The 27,173-nt window shown below is 43.4% G+C and overlaps 1 protein-coding gene and 1 long non-coding RNA gene across 9 annotated transcripts in view; one reads left to right on the forward strand and one right to left on the reverse strand.

Annotated features, from left to right (window-relative positions):
• UNC5C (unc-5 netrin receptor C) overlaps window positions 1–27,173 on the reverse strand; it is a 346,384-nt gene that overhangs the window by 254,331 nt on the left and 64,880 nt on the right. The window lies entirely within an intron of this gene.
• LOC120406691 lies at window positions 15,237–15,951 on the forward strand. The gene is made up of 2 exons (XR_005599484.1): window positions 15,237–15,367; window positions 15,672–15,951. It is a non-coding gene; the product is annotated as an uncharacterized LOC120406691 (long non-coding RNA).

The raw sequence follows: 27,173 nt of genomic DNA on the forward strand, positions 1-27,173 counted from the left end.
GCTATAGTTCCTTCTTTTTTTCGGTCAGCCACTGTACTCCCTGCATGTCTCATATTGTTCCATATATGCTTTCACTTAAGCGTTTGTGTCAAGATAGCAGATGTATGCTCTGGTACACCTCACGCACACCTATGGTTCTGGGCGTGTGTGAAAGTACTTGGTTTATGATATCTGATTTTAAATCTTCAGAGATTGGTCACATTTAATGAGAACCTACCTTGCACATACAATTCCTTTCTCAGAGCGAGATTGCAAATCTACATTCAGCCCTGAGTAAGTGGTAGTGCATAGCTGCACCATCCCAGGAACAGACCAAGCAATGAATTATGACTAGGAAAAACAATCACTTGGTTCCCTCCCATTCCAACTGGAGGACTTACTTCCTCCTCGATCCACCCTTATTCTGGAGATGGGAAGGGACAGTAGGTTACCCCTCCCAACTCTTTGGGGGACGGGGAGTGGCTCCACACAGACACCTGGCCAGCTGCTCTGGTCAATGAGTGTGTGGGGTATGGAGCGGAACCAGGATTCCTCCCAATCCTTCGTCTCCCACTTGCTAACAGCAAGGAGTATCACGTGAGTAGTCCTGCTCCCTCCACCGTAGCTGGGTAGTGCTGAATTGGGGAGTAAAAATGGGGCCTTACTCCACATTATTCCTCTGCAAGGCCGACTAATGGCTGTGATAGTCTAAGGGTATGTGTATGCTGAAATCCAAAGTGTGACTGCAGCTCGCTAGACATACCTGCACTAGCATGGCTAAAAATCGCAGCATAGATGTGGTGGCATGGACTTCGGAGCAGGCTAGAAGAGTGAGTAGGTCCCCAGAGTGCTTGTAGAGCCCACACTGAAACCTGCACTACCGCATCTAAACTGCTATTTTTAGGTATGCTACCATGTGTATGTCTGCCCAAGTTGGAATCACACCTTGGAATCCAATATGGACATAATCTAGGTCTCAGCAATACAGTGTTGCCTACCTGCATATATGTCTAGTCAATCCTAGAATATGATCTACTACATTTCATAATACACCACATCACATCCACTGCTTTTGGGAATCTTTTGGAGCCTTACACAGAGATAGGAAAGTATTGTAATACAACAATGGACTTGATTTCCTGTTCCACTGAGACCTTTGTGCTGATCCCTTTAGGTATCGCCTGTTTATTGTACTGGCCACCTGTTGTAATTTTCCTAGGTGGTAGCACATTCTCTCATTGTTCTGATGGAAACTCAATATCCTGTTTTTCGACTTACGGCAATTCCTTTATCATGTCCTAGGGTGATGGCATCTGAGGCACACAGAATCACAGTTACGTGATAAGTCTTGTAAAAAATTGGGAAAAAACCTTCGTTTTCCACAGAAAGTACTAGACTCTCTTCGGTGGCATGAGGGCTTTGTAGGTGTTTATTTATTTATTATCATGTCAGCGGCTGTCTAGTGTACAGGACCACAGAACTGATCAGCTGTAGTTTGAACTCAGTTTAATGCTTTGCTTCTGGTACTTATTTAAGAGCAGTCTTGGTTTCATATCATGGACCATCCTGAGTTGCCTCTTCCCTGGCATATCCTTCCCGCTCAATAAGGACGTCATCTTTTGTTGTATTATTTTTCTACCCCCAGATTCAATGATTAAATGCTGGATGATTAAATTCCATAATTGTATTGTATTATTTTGTATTTTTCATTTTGAGCCTATTTGTCGTGGACAAACACTGCAACGGTAGGAGTACCCAATTCTGGTTAATAAGTAGATTATGCACCTGATTCTTCTCTAATTTATCACTCGTTTTATACTGGAGTAATTCCATTGACTTAGTGAAGTTGCTCCTGATTTGCCAGATCACATACAAGAAGAATCAGGTACTATATTTTAAAATGTGTGTGTCGGGGGGGAGGAGTGATAAAACCAGCCCCAACCTGAACAAAGGTTCAAAACATTTCAGTTACCCTTTCCTCATCATTATTATTTCAGTTTTATGTGCCCCTTTTCTTCCTAAGTCCAGCTGGAAACAGAAATGCCAAAATACAATGTGAGAGCCTGTTCTCGGCATGTTTCCTGGCTAACAAAAAATAGGAAGTACCAGAAACCTCACAGGGAGCCCCATTCTCTAAAGATTTCCAGCCCAGTTTTGCAAATCCAAAGCACTGAGCTATTTCAGGTAATATTTTTAGGTGCTTATCCAAGTTGCCGACCCGCTTTGGGGTTTCCCTGTCACTAATTTTAATTCATATGCGGTTACACATGCTCAGGAATCCATTAGTTCCTCCAGTTTTCCTAAACTCTTTCCTCCAGAAAACGGAGAGAGCCTTTTGGGCTCCATCCAGATTGCCACAGTAACAATTCCCATTCTGAGCTGGTGGATAGTCTCATTCTTTTTATTCTCCTAGCACCTACTTCTTTTAGAAACCTCTCGGGTTACGGTTTTGCTGGCAGGTGTTAACTATCCCAGCTTTAACAGCACTATGGGGTAATTAGCAAAAATACTGCCCCAATTCTGGGATGACAAATACATCTGCTGTTAATGCTTTGTTTTGAGAAGTCGTGGTTAAGGCAGCCAGTTGGGACTTGAGAGATTCAAGCTCCCAGCTCTCTCACAATATTCCTGTGTGACTTTGGGCAGGTCACTTAATCTCTTTGTGTCTCAGGTTCACCACCTATAGAATATGGGTAATAATACCTCCTTCCTCCCAGTCTTTGTCTGCGCTATCTGATGAGACTGTAAGCTCTTCAGAGAGGTGTATGCGCAGTGCCTAGCACAATTAGGCCCTGATCTTAGCTGAGTCCTGTAGGTGCTACCGTAATACAAATAATAAGGGATACAAATAATAATGATGGATTGAAGTTGGAAAGTTTCGGGACTTGGTTCAATTATGAGTAATGAGATATCACCCAGCATTTTTCTACAGCATATTCAGAAAATGGTTCCTCAAACCTATGTATTCCGCTAGAACAGTTCACATATTTTACAAGGGTAACAAACCGAAACACATCCTTGCTTTTCCTTGAACTATATTCATTGCTATATTGCTTACATTAGAGTATGTGGAAAGCCTCACTGTCCTCTTGTATTATAAGCCAGCCTCTCCGCAAAAAACAAACAGAAATGGACCAAATGTGGGAAGAAATGCCACTCACGGCCTTCAAATATATGGCTCTCCAAGGCCCTCCTCATGCTATGCAGCTTTCACTTCTCCGTCAGGCTCACAATGCCTGCTTGTTTTGGAGGAGACTTTGCTTAGAAAACGTCTCATGGTCAGGATGATTTCATACCTCCTTACTGCTGTCCTGACATCAGTAATGGAAATATGTCTTGGGAGCCAGCAATTCTGCACATATGTAGAGGCTGTTTATCTGTCATGCTCCTAAAAAAGGTGGAGGAAACTGGAGGGGAGGTAATATGGCAGGTTGTAAAATGAAAGCAACTCTATAAAAAATGGTTCTAAAAGATTAAAAGAGGGAATCAGGACAGGCACCATTTATGTTTTCAGAGTTCACTCAAAGCCTGAGTAACGTTTTCTGGTTGGTAATCATTTGGCCCAAAATAAAAGCACCTGTATTTTGTGCTGTGTGAGTTGGTACAAGTGGGTAGATATGATCCATCCACACAGGTTCTTATATTGGTGCTCATTACTGTAGTATCAGAGTGATGAGGAGTAGGGATATGTGTGGGCCTGAGAAAGAGAGAGTGGGAAAAGAGGGTGGCGTGTAACTTGGTGGCAACTTTGGGGAAAACATACAATCCTCTCACACTACGTTTTCTTTCACTTACAATCTATGGACCCCCAGATGGGATACATGCCGTCAGTGCACAAATAACAGCTGTATACTATAATTATACATTGCCTTCCACTCCCCAGACTGTCCCCTGAGAAGCAAAGTTTCAAAGACAAACTTTCCTTTGGTGTCAGAATGATTTGAATCCAAACTGACCCTTGTAATATTTGAGTAAACAGGCTGACTGTGGCTCACTGTTGAAATCCTTACTGTTTTTCCTGAGATATGTTGTGGCTCGTATATATAACAGCTTGCCAATAATTTTCCATAGCGGAGAACATAAAAGCATCCAAGGAGGCAGTGAAATGAAAAAATACAAACGAAATGCCATTCTTCTTTTAGATTTTCCTCTGCCCATTGGTTGAGTGCCATTTAACCTTAGCTAAGGTTGCTTAATGCATAGTAATTAAGCTTCATAGGTGTTAGTTACTGCAAAATTTGGACACAGCTGCCATGTTACCACGTCACAGAGTCATAGTTATAGATTTTTAAGGCCAGAAGGGACCACTAAAGAAGTGGTTTTCAAACTTTTTTTCTGGGGACCCAGTTGAACAAAATTGTTGATAAAGGCTGCCTGGCTCACGCTGCCTGGGGCTCCAGTGGTGATTTAAAAGAGTCAGCTCTGGAACATGGCAGCGGAGTCCAGAGCCCTTTTAAATCACCGGCCCTGGGGCAGCTGCTCTCTCCCCTCCCCCCTCACATGTTGGCGGCCGAGGAGGAGCAAAAGGGTCAGGGAAGTTAAAGCACTGCTGTGTCCTTTGCTGCGGCAGCGCTATAGTGTCCCTGCTCCTTTTGCTTCCCCCATCCGCAGCCCTGCTGACACTCAGCCGCACCCTTTCCGCCCCAGGCCCCTTCTGGGGGCCAGAGCCCATAGTGCTTTAATGTGGGCTGCGTACAGGCTGCTGCGGGTCCTTACCGGTACACCTGTACTGGCTCACTTTCTCCCCTGCCCCATCACTCACGACCCTCTGAATGCACGGGCAATCGGTTCATACTCTTCTTTTACCCACAGTGCACATGCATGACTTCCCAGTCCCAACTAATGACTAGTCAAGATCTGAGGTCACTGCAGTCCCCGAGTGATCCAGAGGGGCAAACTGTAAGTTCATCAGCAGTGCCCAGAATTCCTACCAAATACTGGGAATGTGCCAAGGTATTTGACAAACAGAAGGTGGATGTTCTACCACCTCACCACAGTTACGATTACCCCATCAACCTCCAACAGAGAATGGAGGTTCCTTCCAGATATACTTATGCCCTATCCAAACCACAGCTGAAGATCCTCAGGGTGTATCTTGAAGAAAATCTGCCCATTGACTTCCCCAGAGGGAGGCACCTATCGTCTTTGTGGCTGTTCAAACTGTCTCACACTGGGGGTGTAAGTGGTGTGAACTAGTGGTCAGAACAGGAGTCAGTCATAGTGGTCAGAGCACAGCTGGAAGGTGGAACCAGAGCCATGACCAGGAGACAAACCAACACTCGGAGCCAGGAGGTTTGGAGGAAGGTAGAGACTAGGACTGGAGTGGGAACAGGCATGGGTTGGAGCAAGGATCAGGTACAGGAAGCAGGTCTGGAGCACCTGCAGGTATAGAACACATTGAACAGCTTCTGTGCTTACTCCAGTGATGATCTCCTGGCATTTCTGTCCAATCAGGAAGCACAGTCACATAGTGAGAGCTTATTGGGCCCAGCCAAACTCATTAGGTTACTAGGCAACCATGCCTAGAGCCAGCTGAGTTCCTGATACATGAGGTGGGCCAGGGCTCTGAGGTGGCACTGAGTATTCTCTGTCTCAGGTGCTTGGCTGGCTGGTTCTTGCTCATATGCCCAGGTCTAACTGATCACAACATGTGGGGTCAGGAAGGAATTTTCCCCCGGGTTAGTCTGGTAGTGACCTTGGAGGGTAGGTTTGCCTTCCTCTGCAGCATGTGGGTGTGGGTCACTTGCCAGGATTATCTGGGTGTACCTCACAGTCATCTTCCTGCCACTGCAGGGGCCTCAGGCATTGGTGCACCTTTGCTCATTTCTCTGCAAGTGGCACTTAATAGTCTAGTCTCCTGTAGGCTGCAATGCTTTTGACTAATATCAGTTGCTGGGTTTAGGGTGCAGATGGTCGGTGGTGCTGTTGGCTTGTGATATACAGGAGGCCAGACTAGATGACCTAGTGGTTCCTTCTGGCCTTAAGCTCTACAAATCTATACAGGTTTACAAAAGCACAAAGATCTGATCAAGAATAATTTGACTCTGAGTAAAAGGGGTGAAAATAATACAGACACACACATAAAAACTTGATGCAAGTGCCATCAACTGAAAGCTATTCCTTCCCCAGGCCTACCACCTGTTAACTACTACTTCTCCCTTCCCTTCACTCTATGCCCCCTTGCGTCTTAACACTATTACATGAGACAAAAACAATATATTGACCATCTTTCACTTTCATTGTGTCAGAAAGATGATGATCAGTCAACAAAACCATTAACCAGTTTCTTAGAAACAGGCTCCTTTTTCCCTTCATAGACACAAGACATCATCATAAAAATGCAATTGTGGCGTGGAGACATTGTTGTGCTAAATATCTGCTCAAAAGGCCATGTCAAAACTACATTCACTCAACCCTCCACCGCGTCTCTGCTATCACACACAACAGCTGTACGTGCCCCCTTGCCGTGCCTCAGACAAGAATAGTGTGTTTTCAGAGGACCACAATGGAATCTACCGGAACATCAGCAGGGAGCTGTAGCAGTTCCCACATGCCAACTGTTGCCAGCCCACTGCAGACAACAGTCCTTTGCTGCCTTTCTTTCATGATCTCCCACAGAGATTAAATGCCCAGGCCTCTGTTTTGGTACACCAAGACATCCACTAGCAGGCAACTCTGGTTCCATTCAGACATAAGAAGTCATCAGTCTTATAGCCAGCAAATAACTCACCCCAGCCCTTTTCTCTCTTGTTTGGCAGTTGACCTCCTGTCGAGAGAACTGAAAGGGGCATTAATGCTTTTTGTCAGACCACTTTGTTTAGCAGCTATCAAAATCAAATCAACGCTCCCTCCACTGTCTTCGCCTTCTACTTTCCAGGTTTTTTTGTACCTCGCCTCATCACCACTGTGGACTTTTGACTGTGATTTATCACTGGGTTCATAAGGCAGCTGCTCTATGGGAGCTATAAGCAAAAATAATCATTCTAAGGAGTTCCCTTCTGGTGTATTATTGCCAAATGCAACAGCTTTGTTACCCTGAAAACATAACTCACAATATAGCATTTCCAGAAGGGAGAGAGACGCTAAAGGCCTCAAAAAGAACACTCTGCCCCTCCTTTGGAGGACTAGAAAAAGGGAGGAAAAGTAATTCCTCAAGCACTATAACATCCTTAACATGGAGTCACAGACAGTCCCCTTTGGTACTCCGGTCCATCCTGCCACTTAGGCAAGCCTGGCCTTTGTGATAGATGGTCCCTTATGTCAAAAATCACAACCATATTCAGCGACAGAGAGTCCTATGGCACCTTATAGACTAACAGACATATTGGAGCATAGGCTTTCGTGGGTGAATACCCACTTCGTCACCCATGAAAGCTTATGCTCCAATACGTCTGTTAGTCTATAAGGTGCCACAGGACTCGTTGTTACTTTTTACAGATCCAGACTAACGTGGCTACCCCTCTGATACTTGAAACCATATTCAAGTTACTCCCAACAAAAAGAACCAGTCACTTGCCCCCAGGTCAATTGCACACTAGATCCTACACCAAAGATTATGCTTGTAGCCAATCCTACAATAAACTATCTAAAGATGCATTAACTACGAAATTTCAAAGAAATGAGACTTATTTACAAGGTTAAAGCAGGTAAATATACACACACAGACGAGTTGCAGTGTTAGGTTCTAAAAGGCGGCAGAAGCTTCTATAATAAGCAAGTGCTATATGTCCTTGAGGGCTAGTCCAGGCTAAGCAACTAGGGATCCCTTGCTTATGCTTGGAAATCTTGACATCTCCAAATCCAAGCAGCACAGAGAGACAGTTCCTTCTTGTCAAGATTTGTATTCCCTTCCCCCAGAGTTCAAGCTGATGGGAGGAGTCCATTTACATGTCTCCTCTACATGGGGGGAGGAGGGACCAATCAACAAAGTCTTTGTTCTTTGAAAACAAATGAGGCATTGTGAAACATCAGTGGGCCTTCTTGGTGGGCAGGACCTAACACCACTGTAGGGAGCCAGCATTTTTGTTCCTTTCCTGTTTGATGATTTACACAGTTACAGAGATTTGCAATGCAAACACTCAATATAACCTTATAATATGGGGGTACAGATATTATAAATGAGATTAATACTGCAGCAATTTACAAGCATTTCATAAACACTAAAACACATTTGTATAAATCAAATACCTATTATAACAATATTAACACACAGGTGAGCCAGACTGATTTCCAGCTCTGTATTTGTCAGTGTTCAGTTAGGCCTAAGGGCCTTGGTGTGAGCTGGCACCAGGTCAGCCAGCGTCATAAATGAAAAATAGGATTTTTTTTCTTCAGAAAGATGGACTAGTGCCAAAATGTTACAAAGCCTAAGACAAATCTTGAGGTTATTCCTCAGCCTCAATATCAGTGGGAGTTTGCCCAGCTAAGGACTGAGTAAAATCTGAGTAAAAGTAGATGTCCCATAATCCTCTCCAGGCCCATATGTGGCAAGGAGACTGCTTGTACAAGGAGAGAGCTCCAGGCTTGCTTCTCCCTACTCATAGAAGGCCCTCTGTGGGGTGAGTAAGATTCCTACATGTTCTTCTTCCCACCCAAGCCCACAACCCATAAATCCCATGTGGACCAGCCCCCCAAGTTAATACAATGTGAAGCTGCATTAACTTGCATGTTTTCTCCCTCAGGTTATAGAAACCCATTTTAAAAGTAACCATAGCCCCTGTGGTAAGATGTTTGGCTGCATGTGTGTGTTTGCCTTGTGTGCTGTCCCAGCAGACCTCAAGCAAACCGCCCAATGACCACAAGATCCGTTAAGGTATGAAGGCCCCGGGTCAGGTTTACTGTCATTGAAGCACGGTAATAGCACCTGGCAGATGCTACGAGGATACTAAGACATGTATGCCACAGCTCAGTCAGTGGCGGAACTTTCCACTGCCCCCTAAGCTGGCCAAAAATACTCTTTATACCCTAATATAAACAAGTTACGAACTGTCATCCTGACGTTATCTTTTAGGAGGGATCACCGTGTTCCTTTTATCTTTGGGTAATGTTTTTGTACCATCCTTGATATGGGGATGTTCTGCTCTAAGTTCCCAGTAAGCTGTGTAGCCACGCAGCAGCCTATTTAGTGCTGCTCAGGTGCTCAAGGAACCCGCCTGGGGACTTGCTAGGGCTGAGGTGCCCTTCTCCCAGTCCCCACTTCACCCAGCCCCCAACCTGCCATGGTCAGGGTGCAGGGAATCCCCTCCACCATCCCCAGCTATGCTGCAGCATGGTCGGGGCCAGCCCCAAGCATGGCTGCCTGGGTCCAGCCACAGCCAAAGCAGCCAGGGTCCAGCCACAATTGGGGTGGGGCAGTCGGGCCCCGGGCCAGCCCCAGGCACAGCCAGAGCAGAGTGGCGCGATCTGGCCCAGCCCAGGCCCGGCCCGACCCCAGGGCACCCGGACCTACTGGGGCAGCGCTGCTGGAGCAGCCTGGACCCAGCCACGGCTAGGGTGGTGCGGCCCGGATCCAGCCGTGGCAGGGGCAGCACTTCGGCGGCGGGACCGTCACTCATTCCAGGTCTTTGGTGGCATTTCGGCGGCAGGACGTTCAGTGCCGCTGAAGACACCTGGAGTGAGTGAAGGGTCTGCCGCCGAAGACCTGGAGTGCCGCCGGGTAAGTAAAAGCGCCGCAGCAGGTGGCGCTTTTTTTTTTTTTTTTTATTGCTCCCCCTGTTCCATCCACCTGGCTATGCCACTGTTCTTAGCAATGTGTATTTCTGCAACATCAGCCCAGTTCTTGCCAGATTCTGTGAGCAGGTCCCGCCTCGTACCAGGCTTCTAATGCAGGGGCTTATGTCTCAAGCTCTCTGCTTCTATAGGGGCTGTAGTAGGAAATGCTGTCCAGGAAGTAGTGATGTTGTAAACTCCTCAAGATCCCAATAGATTTTAAGGGATAAAAGGGTCAATGGACTGACTTTCTTATTTCTTCTATATTCTGTGGGAGGCATTTCTTCTTCCCTGTGAAAGTTATTCCCATGAAAAGGAGAATGGGGTCTTGAGTAAACACCTCAGAATTTGGAGCAATGTCCATTAAACTTGTGAAGGGGTTAAACAACATGTTTTAGCAAATTGAGTAGTGATGTAACACTTCCTAGCTTTATTAATAGCACAGGAACTTAAGTAAGGCCAGGTATACACTACAGATGTATGTTGATATAACAATGTCATTCAGGGGTATACCATCCTAACTCCCCATTTAGACAGTGCTATATCAATGGGAGGGCTTCTCCTGTCAACACAGCTACCGCTGCTCACACAGGTGGATTAACCACGCCTGTCAGCATAAGAGCATCTTCACTTAAATGCTACAGTGGTGCAGCTGCATTGGTGCAGCTATGCTGATGCAGGGTTTTTAAGTATTGATCTAAGTCACTTGAAAAGGACTGCAGCAGGTTTGACCTGCCCATTCAAGGTTCAGTGTTGACAGACAAATATGCAAAGAATGTATCAACCAATAAACAAGATTAGTAAACACAGTAAACAAACAAGTAAACAAGATCATTCCCACTCTAAGCAGTTTCTCTGTGCTGATGTAACATTTCAAATGCACTCCAGTAGTCTTAAAATAGAGGCAGTTTGGAATATTTAGCATTTGTAATTCTGCCCCTCTTCTATCAGTACAGACATTTTACTGTATACAATTTATATTCCAATTTAAATTCAGTACTATATCTTATTAGTTGAAATGTCTCTGATAGAAATTCATTAACTTACTGCCACTAACCCACATTAAAAATGACTAGATGTCTTCTGGGAACAGAGAATTTTCAAGAGAGGAGAAATTTAAAATTCTCTTTTAAAAATTTTATATTACACACACATGAGAGAAAGAAAGAATATATAATCAGGCTTCTCCTCATGGAAAATAAACAAACTATTTAATGAGGACTGTTCTACAGTCCTGTATTATTTAAATCATGGTGTTCCTGTATTAAAGAGGCTCATGAGAACCAAGACTGGACCAGGCAGTTACAAACATAAGTATCATATCAGTACATTTCTTAACATCATCAGTTACTTAATGTACCACACACAACATCATATTTATCCTACGAGTGTTATGGTTCTCCTATGGAGCACAAGTGTAGAGAATGGAATTGCAGCAGATTCCAGAACTCAGAGAAGGGCACATGAGGGCAAATGAGCTATACATAGATAGTCCTCTGTTTGCCTTTGATATCTATTGATCTCGGACAATAAGGACAGTTGATACTATGTACACATTGCTAAGCATTACATTGTCCTTCAAGCAACGAACACTTAAAACACAGGATTATCAAATAATTCAAAATAGAAGATTCTACTTTCTGGATAATGAAAACCTGTGAAGCCACCTTGGACCCAATCCTGCTTCCATTTATGTCAATGAGTGTTTTGTCACTGAGTTCTATGGGAGCAGTATTGATCCATACCCATTACATTCCTTAATCGCACAAGGAGAGAACAGGATGAAGCAGAAATGATCCTTTGGAAAGCATTATCCAGCTTGAATAGTTTATAATACCCACATTCAAGAGGCATTGTCAAGATAAAAATAATGGGCTGAATCCTCAACTAAGGAAGTCAGTGAAGTTAGACAGATTTAAACCAGCTGAGAACCTGGCCCACTACCTGTATTTTCAATTTCTTACTTGTTTTTCTTCTCCCTTAAATTATTAAAGCTAAACTAATTTTAAAAATCGGATTTGCTTTACATCATTTATACTGTTGTTTAATTATTCCCCAATCCATTAAAGCACCTACTTGATGTTAAAACTCATGCTCAAGCCCAGGTCTATTCAGAAAAGCACATATGTCCGGATTCAGGAAAATAACCCTATTTAGGAAAGCATTTAAGCATGTGCTCAAAGTACTTAAGTTATGTGCGTAAGTGCTCATCTGAACAGAGGCTTTAAGCATGTGCTAAATCCCATTGACATACTTAAGTACTTTGCTGAATAGTCATGAGTTGAGCGCATGCTTAAGTGCTTTGATTAAATGGGGCATTTAAGTATTTCCCTCAGCTTGGGCAGCGAAACTAGACAGAGTGTGAAACTAACCAGTCATGCCCCATTAAGAACCAATTCTGCCATACTGCCTACAGTGAATGTTCTTAACTTGTATTTTAAAGATCCCTATTTGTTGTGTCCCTTCTCTTGGCACATTCCCCCTTAAATTGTGAACTTGTGGGGCAGAATTGGCTCCTTCCTGAAGGTCTGGAAATCTCCTATAGCACATTGTGAGTGCTATCATGAACAAATTAATAATAATGCATTAGAACAATATTATGTTTGCGTTTCCAGTGCTGTAGAGTATTTCAACCCTTTCAATCCTCACTTCGTCAAAAACAAACCTGCCTGCATTCATTGCACATTATATCTCCCTCTCTTGCGTTATTTCACACAAAACCAAAATGTTGATAATGTGTCTTTAAACCACTTAAAGTCCAGTTAACTGCAAGACGTGTTTTTGATAAATCTGGTAAACTGGCAGGCAGTTACACTAGTTGCAGCCTGAGGTCCTTGTTAGGAAAAACCTAACTGTGTTTTATGATCTTTACTTTGTTACTCTGCTGCTAATGATCAATCCATATATGCATCTTCTAACAGTGTCAGTGGGAGCTTTCACACAAATCAAATGGAAATATGTTCTCTTTAGTTATTAATATAAACTGTACAAGGGCTGGGGAAGCTCTCTTTCCATTTTAGCTGTGCACACAATTTCAGTTATTATATGGAAGTAATTTAAAGGAGATAAACTCTCAGATGGAATTGACTGATATTTTCTTTGTCTGATTTTTTTAATTGGTTTTACTTTTTGCTAGTATGTATCAGTTGTGCAGCTGCCACACAGCAACCAAACAATCTGGAAATAAAAACTACAAGTAGGAAACAATTATGGGGTGGACACAAATGAAAAGGGAAGGTATATCTTGAGCTTTGCCTACTATATGAGGGATACATTCCATAATTAGATATGATTTGCTCATTGCTCTGTGTCCTCAAATCCTAGGAGCATTCAGCACTTTGCAGAATTGGACTCTTTTCCTTTCCCTACTGTTATGACCACTGTCATGGATTTTAGGGTTGGTCCCCATTGCCACTGGAAGAGCAAGAATGATGGGAACAAAGCAGTATGCTGCATCACTGAATATTAACTGGTTTCAGAGTAGCAGCCATGTTAGTCTGTAGCTACAAAAAGAACAGGAGTACTGTACTGCAAAGTACAGCCCACTTCATCGGATGTATGCAGTGGAAAATAAACCCACGAAAGCTTATGCTCAGATAAATTTGTTAGTCTCTAAGGTGCCACAAGTACTCTTGTTCTTTTTGTGACTATGAACTGCAAGTCCCAGAACACCCATGGAGTTAAATGGAAAACAGATAAAATTATCATATATGCTTGGTGGGTGCGATTCAACTGATCTTAAATACTGATTTTAATTCAATCAATCAAATACTGAATGTAAATACTTAAATACTGATTTTAAACAGTAGACTGCTTGATCATTTAAAAAAATTAAATCATTTAGGTTACTTAGTTGATTTGCTGTTTAAAAATAGAAAAAGTGATTAATGGTTAAAATGTGATAAAAGCTGAAAAACAAGGTGCAGTTTTAACTGACCGACAACTAGATACGTTTGTAGGAATGAGCTCACTCTTATGTATACTAAATGGTGGACTGTCTTGAGAATACTTGTAATATTATTGACTGGGCAGAGACAGTTAAAGTATAAGGACTTTCTGTTGGCCAGAAATCAAACATAACTCCCCTTTAAAAAAAAAAAATTACAAGCTAGACTTCATTTCTCTTCTAGTCCACAGATTGCACAGAAGATATATGTAGAGTTATTGATGTTCTGTAGTAGCTAGAAGGCAGGATAGAAAAAGTGCTGGAGTTTTATATGCAGAAAAGTGATAAATAGTTGGCAATAGGGATGACTTGTAGTTTTTCCTTAAATCCTGTACTTTCAACTAATCTCTATTGCTTCCAAAAATTGTCTCAAATTTTGAGAAACAAAAAAATTATCAAGAGACCCTGAAAACCTGAACAGAATTATATAGACATAGCTGAAATCTTATTAAAAATGTGCAGTTCTTCAAATGATACAAACCCTTCTCCAGTTCCTGAAGATGATATTGCTCCCTTTCCAGCTTAAAGAATTGAAGCTAATAATTATTAACAGGAACTACAGTATATAAGAGTGTTATGAAATTATCACTGCTTGTAGCCATATCGAGTAGAAAAGATTATCTGATTTCAGACTTCTCCTTGACCTTATATATAAATGAATAAATTATAGTACACACTCCACAATGATATAGGGTAATGACATATGTAATTACTTCTACAAACAAACTAAATCATTAGACGATACAGTCGATATCAGATAACTAGGCGTGGTGACCCAAAGGATAAAGACACAGCTCTAGAAGTCTGGTTCAAATATAACTTGAGTTCACAGAGTAGGTGAAACACATCCAAAATTCTCATTTACACATTTGTTCATCACTTCACACACAAAATAATTTATATATTACCCAGGGAATGTTGACGTCTTTTATTCAGAAGGTAACCAAATCTAAAACTCATTTACTGTAACATAGATACAGCTTTATTTTTCACTCCCAGTAAACATGCACTGTTCACATCGTAAGTGTCATGCTTTTTCAAGCAGGTTGCAAAAAAATCCCCGGTGTAAGTGTCTATACTCCATCAAACTACAATCTGTTATATGGACTGTCATTCTTTCAAATAGGCTATCTGGCTACCATGGTATGTTGTATTACCACACCGTGGTGTGGGATACGGGATGGATGTTTCAGAATTTCCGCTTGATGATTTGATGGGAGGTCATCAGGTACAGCGATTACATGTTTTGTCTCTATTGGGGTGGATGCCAAACACCGTGTAACTCAATACCCATGCTGGCTGGTTAGTTCACAGAGCAGCAGTAACAATAGCATCAGGCTGGAAAATCATGCAGAGGAGGTAAACAAAGAAATTCCTGGGACAATCCTAATGTTCATGGATCTCTCACATCCTAGAAGCCTAGTATGAAGCACAGTACTGAATCAATTCTGAGCCTTTCACCATCATGACACTTTGATGCAAATTTACCATGGCATAAGTTGACACATGGTAACACAACTTAGTAGCATTTTGTCGATGTGTCATGAAGTTGCATTGTCCATTCAATGACGTAAAGTCATAATAGGACACTGCATCATCGCACATTACACAAGGTGAAGCTACAAATGTCATGATGCAGTTATTTTGTGCTGTAGGACAAATATAAAAAGCAGTAAGGGAAAATGTCAAGGAAAACAGAGACACGTGACAACTACAGTGACAAAACAGCCTCTAGTAAGAATCTTCTGGACCATGGCCAAATCTCTCTCTCTCACACACACACACACGCGCACACACACACGAGTTTACATACACTATTAAATCAGAGTAATTAAAAGATCATTGTTTAGAGATCTTATAAACTTTTCCCCCCTCTTAATTGCTCTTGAACATTTTTTAAATGTTGCGGGGGGTGGGAGGGGGTGTTGTTGTTAATATAGCACTGAGACAGATAGGCCTGACTATTGCATAGGGTATGTTTCAAGTATTTATTGTTCTTCCTCCTTTAAGAGCATTTTGATGTATTAATGTTTTTCAGTATGAAAGCTGGACTTTTGCAAGCAAATGGTAGGAGATTTGAGAATGGCATCCTTCTGAAAAGTCAGCCATGAGTGGAACAACAACATCTATTTAAACAGCTAACATTGGAATGACTGTTAAATGATCTGATTTGTGTAACCTGAGAGCTAGCATGAGACTCTAGCTGCAATAATGATGAACAGCTAGGGCTCTTTACTAATGTCAATCTCCGTTTATCAAGGAGCTTTGTAAAATTACTAAAATAACAATTTGAATACAGTGGTCACCCTTAAAAACTTGCCAAATGCCTTCGATAACTGAACAGCTACTTTAGTAGGTCCAGTATTTCAGGAATTTTCTATAGTAAAACCTGGGAAATGCTAGAGAACACTGCAGACACTGAAGTGACTTTTTCTAATGGCAAGCTAGCCATTTTGTAAAGGGAGAGCACAGCAGTGTCCTGGTTATGTAGATTAAATTAGGAGAAAACATTACATGTGTATCACCAGGATAATAATAAGGAAAATGACAGGGAAAATATTGTTCAATCTTGCCATGAGCTGAACAGCAAGAAAAAATATTGTCTGTTGAGGTGGATGGCTAACAACAATCTCCCAGTAAAAAAAATTATGGGTGAAATCCTGGCCCAACTGACGTTAATGGGAATTTTACCATTGACTTCATTTGGACCAGGATTTCATGCCGTCTTTTTGTGATTAAAAGACCCAAAGTCACAAGTGTCTATTTTTTACTTATACATAATAATTTTACATTTTAGGTTTACCTTTTTTAACCCCCATAAAGAACTATTATAGTACAGCATAAGCGTAGCCTGAGGAACCAATGACTCTGGGTGATTGGCCTTTGACTCATTTCATTTTTCCTCCCCAAATCTGCTGCTTGAGTTGTTAACATTTACTGGAGCTGGCCTCCTCTTTGCCAGCACCCAGACCTTTTTTTAAAGTAATGAACATTGGAAAACATAATCCCAACTATATGTACACAATGATGGCATCTAAATGAGCAGTCACCGCACAAGAAAGAGATCTTGGAGTCATTCTGAATAGTTCTCTTAAAAACATTTGCTCAGTGTGCAGCGGCAGTCAAAAAAGCTAACAAAATGTTAAGAAACATTAGGAAAGGGATAGATAATAAGACAGAAAATATCATAATGCCACTATATAAATCCATGGTATGCCCACAGCCTGAATGCTATGTGCAGTTTGGGTCACTCCTCCTCAAACAAGATATATTAGAATGGGAAAAGGTTCAGAATAGGGCAGCAAAAATAATTAGGGGTATGGAACAGCTTCCGTATGAGGAGAGATGAAAAAGATTGGGACTTAGAAAAGAGATGTCTAAGGCCTGGTCCACACTAGAACTTTAATTTGAATTTACACTGCACCACTCTGTTGATGCTCTGGACAGCAGTCCGAGCTCGGATGCTCTGACCAGCCACACAGGAAAAGTCCGGGAAAATTTGAATTCCTTTTCCTGTCTGGACAGTTAGAATCTCATGCAGCAATGCAGAGCTCTCCAGCAGAGGAGTTCATGTAATCTCTGAATAGAAAGAGGGACCCAGCATAGACTGATCGGAAAGTCTTGGATCTGATACCACTGCCCCACCAGTGACCATGGACTCTGACGATGGGACAGTGTCCGGGAAGATGAGGAGGGTTTTTGTGGAGGGAGAGAGGCAGCAGCGCTAGGCGGGGGGGTCCCGACACAGCCAGGATCTCTTCATCACCTCACGGAGATCTTACTTAACCTTATTATTATTTTTATAATATGAATAATGAAGAGGAAAGGGTCTCTCTATAGGGTCTCTCTATATATGGGGATAGAACACGCCTGGTCCAAAGTTTTTTTAAAAATTCCGGACAGACGGCATAGCAGAGAGTTTAAAAAATCTCGGACACAGGGCATAGCAGAGACTCAGCACGCACAGTTCCTGCTGTCTCGAAAAGCATTTGCATTCTTGGCTGAGCCCAAATGCTTCTAGGTCAAAAACAGTGTATCTTTACTGAATGCTGCAGATAGCGCGATGGGTGCAGCACTCAACACCAACATCCTTGCTCCCCCCACGCTATGGATGGCTGATGGTACAATATGGCTGGTATCCGTCCTCATCATCAGCTTATTGGCACATGGGGCAATGCAAAAGGACTGGTAACCATGCCGACTACCATCTGTCAGGTCCCCCAGTGTCAGGTGAACCTAATTTTTCCTGGTAGATGGTGCAGTATGGCTGATAACCCTCCTGAGCTCCATCAGCCCCACATGTGTAATGAAAAGAAAGATTTGCCCCTGGACTAGCAGCAGGATGTTGGGCTCCTCTCCTCCTCACTCCTTAATGTGCTATCTGGAGTATCATAGAAACTGGAGGCTGCCTTCCACTCATTTCTCACTTACGAGTCAGTGTGTCTTATTCCTGCATTCTTTAGTACTCATCACACACAAGGGGGGACAATGCTATGGTAGCCCAGGAAGGCTGGGGAAGAATGGAATGAACAGGTGGGGTTGTTGCAGGAGCACTCCCTGTGAATAGCATACAGCTCATAATCTATGCAGGATCTGACACAGTGCAGCTGTGCTCTCTGGTTCTCTGATACAGTGGTTCTCTAGTACACTTGCCCATATTCTAGGCAGGACTGATTCTATTTTTAGATAACAGCAGCAAATGGTGCAGTGCAAAGGACTGGTAACCATGCCCATCTTATTACCAATTTATGGTGTGGTAGATGGTACAATATGGCTGGTAACCATCTCTGCTGTCATGCAAAAGCAAAAGCATGCTGCTGTGTAGCGCTGCTGGACCACCTCTGTCAGTGGCATCTAGTACACATATGGTGACAGGCACAAAAGGCAAAACAGGCTCCATGGTTCAATCCAGGTACGGGCTTGAAACGGAAATGATTGTCTGCTGTAGCTTTCCCGGAGGAAGGGATGACTGACGACATTTACCCAGAACCACAATGGTTTTTGCCCCATCAGGCACTGGGATCTCAACCCAGAATTCACAGAGACAGACTACACTGTGTTCATTGTTCAAAAAAATTTTTTGCAAAGAATTCACTCCTTTTTTCTATCACACAGCTTTGACTGTCTCCAGACCCGCCACAGCATCACAGAGGCTGGCAAGACCAGCAGAGCCAGTGGAGGAGACCCTGTCAAGACAAGCAGGCGACTCAAACGCTGCTTGGACTAATGAGGAGCAAACGGACATGCTCCTGCGCCTTGTGCATGTTCTGCAGGACCTCAGGCAAGAGGACAGAGCCCCCTGCAGTGTATCTGCATCACCCAAAATAACCAGAAGGAGGTGCCAGAGGCCGTGTAAACTGTCACTGCACCCCAGCAGAGTGCTCCAGTAAAAAAAGCTCTCACCCTAAATTTTGAGAAGTCTCCTTTCCCCCGCTCACCCAAGCCCCCATCCCAGTTTCATCCCCTAACTGTCTAGTTGAAAATAAAAATACTTTTCTGTTAATTACTGTTTGCATGTTCTTTTTTTTAGAGGAGTGTGTGGAAGGGGGGGGGGGGGGTATTTGACAGGACAATCACCTTTACCCAGGGTACAGACATGGGGGCAGGATCAGCAGCAGGTCACACACACACTGCAGTCATTAGGCACCCTGTCGGCTATGGGAGGTGGTTTGCAGGTTCTGTGGATCTCATGCAACGGTCCCTGTCCTGGACCACAGGAGTCCCAAAGTTTTAAGGAGGGGAGGGATGGCGAAACATCAGTCAACACTGCAGACCCGCCTGGGAGGGAGAGGAGTCTATCATTCCAAGTTTACAGGCGGTCTTACATCACTGCACACACTACCAGCAGCACAGTCGTGTCCCAGTTTTCAACCCTGTAAAAGTCATCAAATAAAGAAACCTTTGTAAAGTTACACTGGAACATGTCTTTTATTTTTAAATGTGTGTTGGACAGGTCTCTCTAGAGAGAAGAACAAACACAACAGTCGCTGCTCACTGCTCGCTGGCGTACTTGAAGAGTTCCTTCCTTGTCGCTGTGCGCGGCGCACAGAGCTTCCGACGCCAGGCATTAGCGGGCGGGGCTGGCTGGTCCCGAGGATCTATATAGGGCTCTCTGCATTCCAAGTTATTTTTTTGTCCGGGGAAGAAACTACCTTCCTGCAGGCGTCTAAACAGAGCAGAGTTCCTATGGTCCACCAGTGTGCGCGCAGCACCATGAAAAAGTAGCCCGATCTCAGCAGCTGACTGTGGAAGAGTGGGCGGCGTGATTGACGGTTCAATGATGACAGTTACCAGCATGCATTGAGTGACTCTCACAAAGTCGAATTAGTGTCCTTAGTGTGGATACACAAATTAACTACTCTTATAGTGTAGACATACCCTAAGGGGGAATATGATCGAGGTCTATAAAATCATGAATGGTGTGGAGAAAGTGATGTAAATAGCACTTCCTTATTCTTCACATAAACACAAGAACCAGGGCTCACCCAATTAAATTAACAAGCAGCAAGTTTAAAAGAAAAGAAAGAAGAAAGAAAGAAAGAAAAAGGGAAATACTTCTTGACACAATGCACAGTCAACCTGTGGAACTCATTGCCGGGGGATGTTGTGATGGTAAAGAGTATAACTGGATTTAAAAAAGAATTAGATAAGTTCATAGAGGATAGGTCCATCAATGGCTATTAGCCAAGATCAGGGGCAGGCAAACTTTTTGGCCTGAGGGCCGCATCAGGTTTTGGAAATTGTATGGAGGGACGGTTAGGGGAGGGTGGCGTGGCCCAGCCCCCACTCCTATCCATCCCCCCCACTTCTTCTTGCCCCCTGATGGGCCCCCCCGGGACTCCTGTCCCATCCAACTCACCCTGTTCCCTGACAGTCCCCTGGAACCCCTGCCCCATCCACCACCACCTCGCTCCCTGTCCCCTGACCGCCCCCCACCTCCCCATTCAACTCTTCCCCTCATTCCTGATGCCCCCCCGGGACCCCTACCTCATCCAACCACCCCTTTTCTCTGTTCCCTGACTGATCCCGGAAACCCTGTCCCTGACTGCCCCCCACCGCCCCATCCAACCCCTCCTTTCTTCCTGACTTCCCCTCTGGGACCCTTGCCACCATTCAACCCCCCTGTTCCCCACCCTCTGACCTCCCTAACCCCTATCCACACCCCCATCCCCTGACCACCACCTCGACCTCCCCTGCCCTCTATCCAACCCCCCAGTTCCCTGCCCCCTTACTGCGCTGCGTGGAGCACTAGTGGCTGGCAGCACTACAGCCGCACAGCGCAGCACAGAGCACCGGGTCAGGCTGGGCTTTGCAGCTGCGCTGCCCAGCAAGAGCTCGCAGCCCTGCCGCCCAGAGCATTGTACTGGCGGTGGGGGTGTGCTGAGGCTGCGGGGGAGGGGAACAGCAGGGGAGGGGCCGGGGGCTAGACTCCTGGAGCAGGAGCTCAGGAGCCAGGCAGGAGGGTCCCGTGGGCTGGATGTGGCCTGCAGGCCGTAGTTTGCGCACTTCTGGCCAAGATGGTTGGGGATGCAACCCAATGCTCTGGGTGTCGCTAAACCTCTGACTGGGACTGGATGACAGGGAATGGATCACTCGATAAATTGCCTTTTTCTGTTCATTCCCTCTGAAGCATCTAGCACCTGCCACTGTCAGAAGACAGAATACTGGGCTAGATGAACCATTGGTCTGAGCCAGTATGTAATGTTATTATATTCTTTAATAATTAAAATTGATGGTGCTCTTTTTGGTTAAAATTAACGCAGGCGAAACTTAACAGAAACCGTGTATACAAGTAGTTTACCAATCTGCATTAGGAGACTTTAAATTATTAACACTCCTTTGTTTTATCATGATTAATTATTAAAATTCAAATGCTTGTCAACATATTCATCATAGAACCAATAGATAAGCAGCGTCTCATACGCTGTATTGTCTGTGTTCTAAACAGTGACCTTTTAGCCATATTTCAAGTATTGAAAGGATTTCTGTATTGGCACATTTTACTCAGGATGATAAAAACAAGAAGCAAACAGCAATTTTAAAATCACCAATGTATTGGACACAAGGCCAAATTCTGCCCTCCCTTATATCTTGCACAATTCTAATGGCTTTAACGGGGAAATGAGGGCAGAATCTAGTTCATACACAATTGTGGAAGGGAGGCAGGATGTTTCTCATATCTTTTTGATCTGTATTCACTGAGCTGCCTTTCCCTTAAGTTGAACAATTTAGAAGGATGGTTCAATAGCTACATTCTGCCAAACTGCAGCAAGATTTACCTCTTATATTGAGAAATTATAATTGAAAGTACCAGGAATCAGTTTAATGTTTTCTATTTCTGTTGCTAAAGACACAGAAATTGATGCTGTTTTAAAAAGGCATTTTTCTAAGCAACAAATTGGAATAATTACATATTTAAAGTTCTATTTTTCTGTGCAATGCTCCCACTTAAAGAAAAAGTCAGCAGAATACTATAGCTTGAGACCAAAATCCTTCATAGATTCCTATTGTTTTTGGCTACTCAGAGCTTTGCAAGTCATTAATCCATTAGCTCAAAGTTAAAGTGTAACAATCAATGTCATTTAAACCTGCAGGTCAGCTCTAGTATTCATAAACAATCTCAAGGCTAACAAGAGCTATATAAAACTTCTGCTTTCGTTTCATCTTCAACCCCCTTTGAAAACATCGGATTTGGCATTTGCAAAGAAATAACTCACTGCAGGTGCTACATTTCAATATGATATAACATAAATTATGCACTCAAAATTCACTAGGAAACTTTATTAAGAAAGCATGCTGCTGCGACCTGCATTTATTTTCAAATTTTCTAAAGTCATTATGTGCACGGAGACGGTATGAAAGAAGCCAAGTAAGAAAGAATCACAGTTCATTTGTTCAAAATAGTTGTATTCATTAAGGAGGAGGACGACAGTCTTGGGGCTAAATTACAAGACTGGACAGCAACAGACCAACATTCAGTTCCTGGCTCTGCCAGAAACCTGGTGTGATCTTGGGCAAGTCATGGAAACTGTCCTCAGTTTCTCCCTCTGTAAGAGAAAAAAAAATGACCCACCTGCTATTTTTTCTTTTCTTCAATCCTAACCATTGGGTCAAGACTGGCAGGTGATTAGGCTGCTCTTGTGTCTGTTTATGACAAATCCATCCATTTCTATCTCACTGTATATCAGGGAGGGGCCTATTTGGCTTCCTTGTAGGAATGCTTACTGGGATTATGGCTTAGAAAGAGGAAAAATTGAATTCTCTCCGTCATGAAGGTTATAATTTCTACTACCATGCACTTGATAATGCAGCCCAACAAGGCTGAGATTCCAAAGGGTAGAGTACTCTACTAGCACTGAAGGTTCTGGCTGCAAAATCTGATGATATGCCAACAAACAGGAACATGGAGGTGTGCGTCCACCAGGCCTGACTATGTTGGGTGGCCATGTGGTGACATAGCCACTAGGAGAGATGCTGGTGTCTGCATTCTGAAAAACTGTAGAATTCCTGGTTGGGGCAGGAGCTCCATTAATGTCTGCTCAGCTCTCTAGTGCAAAGACAGAAAACTCTGGGAACACAGTGTAGAGACAGGGCTTACAAGGCTTGTGACCAGCAAAACGGCACTATCTGCTGGAAGCAGGAGGAACACAAATCAGACATATTCTTGTAGGAGAAATAGGGATAACAACCTCAGAGGAGTACTGGGAAGCTAAATTAATTGATCAGTTTCTGCCAAGCACACCGAAATCCTCACATGAAATGTGCTTTAGAAATGCAAGGTATTAGGCAAAGATGGGACCCACTTGTGAAACAATTCTACAAGCTTACCGAGACCACAGCCTCATATGACTGAGATTCTGAGTAGTATTGTACTGAACCTGTGTTAGATATGGCTCTTGGTAACTGTTTCAGCATGAGAAGAGATAGGGGTTCATAGAGTGGCTGCAGTTAAATATTTTCTTTTATCTTTTTATTGGTAGTTAAGATATTGTGAATGTTAGTGGAACGCCTTGTCATAAGTATGGGCTCTTGGCAGGCTCACAGAGAGGATAAGGCAGAGGTCGGCAACCTTTCAGAAGTGGTGTGCCGAGACTTCATTTATTCACTCTAATTTAAGGTTTCACGTGCCAGTAATACATTTTAAGATTTTTAGAAGGTCTCTTTCTAGAAGTCTATAATATATAACCAAACTATTGTTGTATGTAAAATAAATAAGGTTTTTAAAATGTTTAAGAAGCTTCATTTAAAATTAAATTAGGAGGAGGAGAAGGTGGCAGTGGTGGTGCCCACCTTATAACTTATATCCCAATGGTTAGAGCACTCCAGACCGGTGTGCAGAGCCCCCCAGACCGGTGGCCAGGACCCGGGCAGTGTGAGTGCCACTGAAAATCAGTTTGCGTGCCACCTTCGGCGCCCGTGCCATAGGTTGCCTGCCCCCGGGATAAGGGATTTGTTAGTTCTATCACTTAAAAGGGCTCTTTTTTAGTTGGAGGGTTAGGACGCTGGGGTCTGAAAGCTGAAGGACTATGATTGCAGTCCCAGCTCCCCCGTGATTTTTGTCTGCGGTACCTGGTTTCTTTACGAGAGTGTCCTGTGCTGTCCCATGTGCATATCTATGTTCAGGTACTAAGCTTAGACCCATGTTCCCAGGTTGGCAGTGGCTCACAGAGAGCTACTAGGGCACTGCCCTCAGCTTCTGATGTGGATGGAGCATCTCATCTCATTCTCTAGCCCCCCTCTTTTTGAGCCAACAGTGCCCTAATTCTTCCTTTTAAGCAAGAGGAAGCAAAAAGAATGAGAGAAGAATTCCTGGGACTACAAAAATAGGGGCGTGGAGGAAGTCCTTTTCCTATTGGCTATGAAACCAATTTACATTAAAGGCACTTTTCTGTTAGTAATGTGTAAACACTGTCAGAGTGATCCTGGCAGAATGGCAAAGAGCCATTTTTTTGCTGTTCTCTAGCATGAGTCAAGTCATCAAGCATTAATAGAACATTACTTTGCATATGTTTCCTCAGTATTTAATACGTTGTATTAACAACAACAGCTCTCTGTCAGTGAAGTTTTTTTTGTCATCACTCCTTCAGTGTGGCATGATTTGTGGAGAGTTGGTACCAGCATCTTTTATGGCACACCAAACTCTTGCTAAAACTGGCTGAGGAAATGTTTCTTAAGGGTCCTGAGGGCTTGGTTTGTCTAATGCATCTCTCAGCCAACCTACTCCAACTGTCATGTGATGCAAATGGATCAGCAGGGCACCGTCACATACAGCTGTGCATATTTAGCCTATGGGTGGTTCAGATTGTATTTGAGAGCAAGTAGGCCAGTTGCCACAGTTGAAATATATTGTCCATTACTTCTTATATGACTTTCGGAGCTTGAACTAATCTCACTTTCCTCTAACTTGCTAAGTCACTATTTGATTCTCATCCTTCACAGGACAACTAAGTTGTTACTTTGGGTTGGAATTTGACAAGGAGAAGTGCTACCACCTATACAAGCTCTTTACTTTTTATTAACTCTGCAACAGCTTTTATTGGTCTCTTATTAGATCATTTAGTGCTTGATTTGCAAGGGACAATAGGCCTAGACACGGCTTAGCAGCACCAGTGCTTTACTCAGACTAGCAACCATGGCAATCTACAAACGCCGCCAGAATGGAATTGTATCAATGCGAGTTCTAAGCTGGCAGCAGCTCACAGTTAATTAGAAAAGTACAACAACTGGTCATGATAATATCTGTCCTAATCCCCATATATAGGATGGTGCTGTTGACTTTGGCGGGTGCAGGGGCTGAGGGAAAGGGGAATATCAGTAGACACAACCTGGAATAAGTGTCTTTCACATGCATTAGCAAGTTATTTTCCACTCTCTAATTTCACTTTCTGGGCCCCATTCTGAGTTACTTTAAGGTCCCTTTAGGTCACTCTAAAAGCATAAGGTGGGCTCAAAGGGAGAGGAAACAGGCCCTTATTAATAATCCCTGTATAGGAGGCCTCCCCAGGTGGTTAAGATTGTGCAAGAGTTCTGTGCCCACTCTACCACCAGCCCTGGCATCAAAGGCATGATACAGGTGAGCCAGTGGGTGGGGCAGGGGGAGTAGTGACTGGAAAGCACTGGAATACAGTAGCTATTCTTCAATTCACATGGACCAGAGGGCGCAACAGAACAACTGAGGAGCTGGCACTACTTCTGTGGACACCCTTACATCAAGGTAACCTGCCCAGATTAAACTATTGAAAGGCAGGGCATGCCTTAGGCATGGGCTGAGCATGCAGGTGCCTAAGCCCCATGTGTTTTGGGGTCCCACTCTTTCAGCACTTTCTCCCAGCATACATTTAAGATCTAGCCTATCATGATCTCCTCCCTAATCTTCACTGGACTTGAGAACTCAACCCACTAGCCTCAGTGACCAGCACTCAGGTCAAATTCCTGCCCCTTCCAGCCTTTATCAAAAACCTCTTCAGCAACAGGCCCACTCAAAATGACAAAGTCCTACGGATGCTCCTCCACCTCCTCTCGCCATCAAATCTCTCTCACACTATTTACAGAAGTCTGCTTGAGGTTCCCTCCTCCAGCTCCACTTCCATTTCTGTCTTATCTTTGCAAATCCTAGGGTTGACCCTCCTGAAGCTGGCAGTACTGGGAAGTTACAGAGAGATCATGGGAAAAGGGAGTGGACCAAGTAAACGGCCATTGATGATTTGTCATTGGCAAGTTATAAAACACCTGCTCTCCAATTGTTAAGATATCTGACATCCCCATATCTAGCTATTTAGCTAACAATCTTATTTGTCCATCTAGGTACACACTTTTCTTCACTGCTCTGGTTCATCTCTAGTTATCTATGCAGCACTGTGTTCTTCCCAGAGCGGTCCCTGATAATATGACTCAAGCAATGCCATTATGAACCTTTTCATTACTTGCTGTGCATTGCCAGATTGTAAAATATGGATTAAGCATAGAGGCCTTGTTACACTGGGCCCTACAATAGGCTAGTATTGTTACGTGTTTATTAAGTAAGTAATTTAGAAGAGAGATCATGCATTGAATAACTGATCCAACAGAAGAGACTAAAACAGGGTGATGCATATAACATAATCACCATCTATCTGCTTTGTGTTTCCTGAATTAGGGTAATTTATATTCTCTGCCTCCACGCAAACAGAATGTCACTTACTGCACTGTCAAACTTTATTTTAAGAGTTAAAAAGTGGGTTTATTATTCACACTGCTAACACAATCCCTGGCAGCTCAAACATTCCATGTGCCACAAATCAAAATGGTTACCATGGAACTGGTTACATGAGATTTAAAGCAAATTAAGGCCCTGACAAAATTAGTTTTAGACAGAGAAAGCATAATGGGGAAGAGAGTTGCACAAAAATAGCCTACACTATAAGGTGTGTAGAAAAAAATATGTATTTTAAATACACATTGAAAGATAGAAAATGTAATTATTTCTCAGGCCTGCAAGGGCACATGTTTGAGAATGAGCAGGGGCATGTGCATATATGTAATTGAGTGAGTGAGCCAGATG

This window comes from Mauremys reevesii, linkage group 5 (genome assembly GCF_016161935.1).
Source record: "Mauremys reevesii isolate NIE-2019 linkage group 5, ASM1616193v1, whole genome shotgun sequence".
Classification (NCBI taxonomy): domain Eukaryota; kingdom Metazoa; phylum Chordata; order Testudines; family Geoemydidae; genus Mauremys; species Mauremys reevesii.